Raw genomic sequence first — 6,909 nt, 5'->3', positions numbered from 1 at the left:
GTTTTGTTGTTTTTTTCCTTGTTGATGTGGTGGCTTGGGATTTTTTTTTTTTCTTTTTTTGGTGGTTGTATTTTGATGATTTTCGGATTTTTTTCTTCCTCTGATTTTTGCCTTTTGCAAGTTTGTGGTGTTACGTAAATACTAGGATCCCGCGTCGGTTGGATTTTGTTTTGTGTGTGTGTGCTTCCCCCCCCCCCCACTCTCTAATGGCTCAAGCGCTTTAAAGAAGATGTGTTATTTTAATATTGAGACCATTGAGAGCGGCTTCAATTTTTGATCGCATGTAACAATCCCAACCCCCACTTTTTTGGGGGGGGGTGCAATTTTCTTTTTACCTTGGACTTTTTTTTACTGAGAGGAGGCTCTCCTGCACTTGAGGGACGTGTTCAAAGGATTTGTTTTGGTTTGGTTTGTTTCTTTCCAGGACAGCAAGTGGTGGGTTTACTCTTTCTGTTATTGTTGACTGTTAGGACATTTCTTGTTGAAAGAAACGTGTGTGTATTTGGGTATGTGTACGCGTGTGTTCTACCAAATTAGGTGAACCAAATACATGTTTGTGTTTTGCTTTTTCTTAAGGTCTCGATCCCCCGCGCTCCCCCCAACTCCCGGCTCGTTTCAAGGTCGTTGTAAAAAAATCTCTTCTGTCTGTGTTTAAGAGATCAGCCGGAGGGAATTCTAAAGGCCTGCCGTGCCAGTATCACAGATACTGCGTGTGTTTAGAACAGCCTGTGCTACAACTACAGCGCGCGGCACGCAGCACAGGCTCCTTAGCTCCGGAGCTCACTTGGGAGGAGGAGGAGGAGAAGTGGGGGGAACTCTTTCTTTTCTTTCTTTCTTCCTTCTTTCCTTTCTTTTTAAAGGCAAATGCAGTGCGGAATCATTTCACTGTGGGCCTTGGTTTGTTTATTCAGAACTGCCAGTTTCCCTATTTAAATGTTGGTTGGGGTTTTTTCCCCTCCTACTCATCCCCGAATGAGGGAGACTCTTGTTTCTTTTATGTCTCTCTCTTAAAAAAAGGGTGTGAGGGGAAAATAATATTTCAGATTCCTCAAGAATTAACCCAAAATGTTTGGACCAGAAGCAGCTTTCAAAGGTCAGGCTGTTCTGAGCCTTGGCTTTGAGAGTCCTTCAGGCGACTCATTAAATTACAGATGAGTTCTTAAAGGTTCCACAAAATTTCTGCACTTGTTAATTTCCAAAAAAGATATGTCCCAAAATACTCTACCTCTCCCAACCTCAAATTTGGGTTTAAAATGGAGAAGTGAGCAGAGCTACGAAAGATTACGGGCTGTTTCTTGGGATATTTGGGATCTCTTTCCCTGGAAAAGTCCGTAAGAAGTTCAGATCTGTTGCTGAAAATGTTATTGTCAGTGCACCCCTCCCGCCGCCACCACCTTTAAAAGGCCGTGTTGGGAATTTTAGATCCAGAAGAGGTCCAAAGGGGTTGATTATTTTCCACAAGTTCTGGAGCTTAGAAAATATGCCTAAGTGTCTGTTCCTATGAAATCTGAATATTTTAATACTTATTGACAGATGGATTACTGCAGCCTCTGCAGAAAAGCCTGTCTTGTAAAGGATTTTTGAAAAATATACATAGGCCTAATCCTGTCACTGTTGTTGAAATGAACATTTTACCCCCAAAGACACATGATATTGTCAAGTGCAGATTCAGTCTGCCAGAAGGCGGACTATCTGCTTTTTTATTGTCTCCTTCCCCTCCCTTTTCAGAGTTTTAAATGAATTCCACTGGATTCAAAATGATACCCCGATTTTGCCAAAGCGATTTTCTCTGTGCATTATATGTGTGATATTTTTTCTATCTTTGAGAGTAGGAAGAACTTCAAGGTTTCTCAGGTGTATCTGTATAGGGTTTGGAATGTGAAATGTATGGCTCTGCTCTGTTATTGATCCTATGATGGAGTTACTTTTATGATTTTTGGTCACTTTTCTAATCAAAGTTGCCACCGTGCCTCATTGGTCCCTTGCCATCGCCCCCCACCACCCCAACCTTAAACACGGTTTGTCCCTCCTGCGTTCTCTTTGCCACTCCAATCTTAGCCCCATGGGGGCGCTGCAGAGCAGAGGGAAATCTGCTCCCACTGGCAGTAGAACTAGCCAGAATGGGGGCTGGGAAGGAATTCACCCTTCTTGCACCTCAGACCTTTTTTAATTCTTTGCAGGCAGCCCTTGGAAGGAAAACCCACCAGGTCTAGTTTATAGATAATTAACCCCACCACCACGGAACTCAAACCTTCTCAGCACATTATTTCTGGAACCAAGTGCCAGAGTCCCACATTTCTATGATGGTGGTTTTTTGTTTTTGTTTTTTTAACCAAATCAGTGTTTACATTCAAAGAAATTGATCAGAAGGGCCCTGTTAAAAGGAAAAAAAATTGAAAATATTCGAAAGATAGAGACTTTAGGTAGATCCCTTTCTCTCTACCGAATGAACAGTGAGGAAAATTGTGCACCCGTCTCTCAATCTCCTTTCAAATCCTGGGAACATAACTGTCGGATTTTATATCAGTTGAATTTCTTCCACATTGTCCTCCTTTCTCTCATTCTTGATCTTTCCCCATCAGTAGCCAGTTGGCATCACTGTGTGGGCTCCTTTACTCCAGCAGTGCTATGTTACAGGATTAAAGAAAGGATTGACTTGAATATATTCAAATTCTTTTAAATCAACCTTAAGAAGCTCTAAAGAGTGATTCTGTGGGGTCTTATGAGTGATTTCTGCAGACTCAGAGGGACCATGTATCACCCAGTCCTGTTATTTAATGATCACTGGCTAGTAATACTCAGAATAGAGGACCAGGCCATTCCCTTTGCCCAGTGGACTGGGCATAGTACTAGGTTCCTGAACGCAGCTGCTGGGTAAATATAAGCTTTGTTACAAATAAAATAGCCTGGTCCTAATACTACATCTATTTAAAGAAAGGGACAGATTTTACATCCAGTTCCCCACAATTCAGTCATAGCTGAAAAGGAAGCTGTCCTTGGAATAAATACTGTCTTGTCCTCTTTTCAAGGGGGCTCCAAACAGGAAGTCGGTTTCACCTGTCAGGAACTTCTGGTACTTTGGTAGATCTTTCAACTATCACATCTCAGAATTATAGATTTTAGAATGGGAAAGAACCTTGTAATCAATTATACAACTCCCCCAGGCTTTTCCCTTTCAAGAGGACAGGCTGGCCCTGTGTGTGTGAGCATGTATGACCCCAGGCATGTGTGACCCCAGGACACAAGTGAAAATGGGTCCTCGTTTGATGGTCCTGCGTCATTTCACAGAATGAGGGTGATCTGACTGCCTGGCTTTGGAGGAGTGTGTCCTGTTTTTCTGGCAGAATTGGGGAAATTGGTCTTCAAAATGAACTCCTGGTCATGATGCTACTACTGAGTTTTGATGGACATTTGGGTTTGGTTATGTTTGTCACCTAAGCGGTGGTACTCAACACTACTTCTATTGGGTGTGGGTGGTGCTGTCCACCTGCTGCAGAAAATTTTACCTATTCCTTTTCTCTCAAATGCTTCATTTAGAGTTATTGTAGACACGCTCCCTATATTATCCTTGGAGAAAGGAGATTTCTTGGTATATTTTACAGAAATTGAGCAGAAAGTTTCGAGACAATAAAAGAAAAAAACAGAAGATGATTTCCAGCTACTACCTTCTGAAAAAGAAGTGTCAACGTTTAATTTTGATCCATATGCTGCCTGCTTTCAGCCTGTTTTATTCTGAGACTTTTTTTTTTCTTTAGAAACCTTTTCTAGCCTAGCTCAGACTTTCCCCCCAAAACACTGATTTTCCACACTTTTCTCACTTTTTAAAAATGGAAATAAATATCAGGAGCTTAAAATAGAGAAGGGGGGGGTGTGCCTAATCATTTGTTTATTGCATTGGATCACTGTTTTGAATAGCAGGGTTTTCACTTCCTATGAAACTCTAGCATGAAGGAAAGCAGCAGCTGGACCAGGAAGGGATGAAGAGAGGAAAGCACTTGAGTGTTTGTAAACTCTGGGTAGCTGGCCCACCCTCCCTGCGGCTGCCTGCCTGTACTTAGCTGTCTTTACTACCTAAGGCTAGAAGTGGAAAAACTTGATTTGCGTGTTGTGCCTGCATTTTTTTTCCCCTTCTTCTCCACACCGCCCTCTGTACACCTGACCCTGAAGAAGCCTATCTGAAGCCAGCTCGCTGGCAGGCAGAGCTGGAGAGCGGAAGAATGTGCGGAGGGAGGGAGCGCTTCGGTACTTTTCCATTCACATCTCCACAGTGGCTTTTCTTGTTTATTTCACCCTCCACCCGCAGAAACCTTTCAGCTGCCTGAAATTCGAGTCATTACACTGCTCCCTGAGGTCAGACTACAGATGCTCAGTGTATGTTTCCTACATGTCCGTGTCTATGTAACATAGGTACATACAGAAACCCACACACATGCACACAAACACGAAACTCCACAGGGGCATGGTGTGAGGTAGGAAGAAGAAAAAAAAAAAAAAAAAACCTGGATTTGTTGCCAAAAAAACCTTGGCTTCTAATTACAGTCCTGCCTGGAACTCCCTTATGGAGAGCAAAACCACTTGTCAGGACTCAGTTTCCTCAGCCTTGCAAAGAAATAACTCCGATGATTTGCATGACGTGTCTCTGTTCTAAATTCTATACCTTTATATCCAAATACATATTTATATAACTTTAAGATGGGGGGGCAATGGAAAAGAGCTGTATCATATGTGTACCTGGCATGGGGGAAGGGGTTAAAATTTAAACTTCTAAGTAAAGAAGGCAGTCCCAGAATCCTCACCTCTATCAATTTTTAACCAATTGTAGAACAAAGTCTGGGGTTTTGCTGAGTGGGTCCAAAAACCAATTGAAGATTTTTGATGTTGAGTTGGAGGAGACAGGTTCTAAGACCTTGTACCTTTGCTCTCCAGCATTCATAATCAGTTGTGACAGTTCCCAAGTGTCTTTTCAGCACTATCGTTCTTTTTTTTTTTTTTTTTTTTTTTTTTTTGCCTTCTGTTTGTTTTTGGAAACTGTCCCAGTCAATGATAGGAAAGAGATGACACTTGTAAACTGGGCAGTCTTTAAACCACTGGGCCCCATGTGGATATGAAAAATATGTCCTAACATTCACACACACACAAAGGAAGGAAAGAAAAAAAAAAAAACCTAGAGAGAGATTCCTAGTAAGAAACTTAGAGGTAATTCAGCCATAACTGCCTTAAAAGTAATGATTTGAAGTTAGAGGAAATAACAGATGAGGAGTTTGCCCTTACCAAAAAAAAAACCAAAAACAAAAACAAACAACAAACAAACAAACAAAAAACCATTGATCTTCCAGAACAAACTTGAAGACAATAAAAGAGATACTTTCAATCAGTATTTCCTATATTTTTTTGATCTCCGTTCTTTAAGACAAAGGTCTAAACTTCTCAGACCCAACTGTCTAGATGAAATAAGGTCTTTGTCAGACCTTGGCATCCTCAGGAAGTAATAAAACAGCCCCTAATCATTAGCAGTCACATCCTACCGCCACCGTTTCTCCTTTGGCTTAGGCCCTCTGAAATATTGCTGTCCATGTACACGGAGACATGGAGTCAATTACACTCTCAGTATAGAACTCCTGAGTTATAATGTGCTAAAAGTGGGAGGGTCCTTAGCAAACATCCAATCCAATGTTACTGATCGTATGCAATTGGACACTGAGGCCCAGACAGAAGGCATTTTCCACATCCACTGAATCGCTGGCAGAGCCAATCTAGAATTCTGATGTCCTGGTTCTGTAATCATTGTGGTTTGTTGTTGTTGTTGTTGTTTTCCATAGCTCATCATGGAAAGAGGATATAGGGTGTGCAACCCTGCAAAAGAGCCATTTGATGTGGCCTTATATTCAGAGCAGACCTCAGAGTTCGGCTTCTGATATGTTCTCCACTGAGGTTCTGCTTCAGTTCTAGTGGTGCACAAGAAGACCTTCACATGTAAGTTTTGTGTGCGGATCCTGCTGCAGGACCCAGTGTAGGAGCCCTCCCAGTCTCTCATGGTGCCAAGATTTCATACTATTACTAAATCTAGAGTTGTCCTGAATCATGTGATTATATTGGAACCTGTGTATGTTGGTGTTTAAAATGTAAATTTTAAAATATATTTGGACTAGAAGCAATGATGCCACAGTAGCAATGAACACACCTAATACCCAGATTGTACCATAAAATAAGGATTTGCTAAAAAAAAAAAAAAAAAAAAAAGGGAAAAAGAAAAAGACACCAAACAAGTACACAAAAATCCCTACATTGCTGGGGGATATTTCAGAGACACTGGCCCCACCTGAAGAGCTTCCAAGGGGCAAAGCTGCAAAATTTGAGTGACAAGATAGAATAATATTAGATGATAACCTGAAGTATAAAATAAATGTCTATACATTTACACAGATATAAATAAATTATGGGAAAAATTAATAAATGGAAGAGAAGAGACAAATTTCCCATGCAGAAGAATTCCAAATAATTTATGTAGATGCTCTCCCCTGAAGGAAGGAGAGTATAATTCCCCTCTCCTTACGTGTGAGCTGGGCATAGTTGACTTGCTTCCAAAGAGCATAGTATAATAAGGGGAGAGGGGGAGGTAATTTTATATGGAGAAACCAGACTAACACTACAGCGGCCAGGACATCAAGGTCAATATCAACAACAATAAACCATGAACAACCAACCAAACAAATAATGATAAACCATGTTGATTGTATGTACCTTTGATATAAGGTGGTGAAATGGGTCATTACCTCTGTGGTCTTCCCCATACCCCAGTCTGTTTATGAAAAAACATCAGACACATTGTAGTAGAAGGGCATCGGACAAAATGCTTGACCAGGACTCCTCAAAACTGTCAAGGTCATCAAAAACAAGGAAATGCTGATA

Source organism: Mustela erminea, chromosome 1 (genome assembly GCF_009829155.1).
Source record: "Mustela erminea isolate mMusErm1 chromosome 1, mMusErm1.Pri, whole genome shotgun sequence".
Classification (NCBI taxonomy): domain Eukaryota; kingdom Metazoa; phylum Chordata; class Mammalia; order Carnivora; family Mustelidae; genus Mustela; species Mustela erminea.
Note: the sequence above shows the minus strand (reverse complement) of the source record.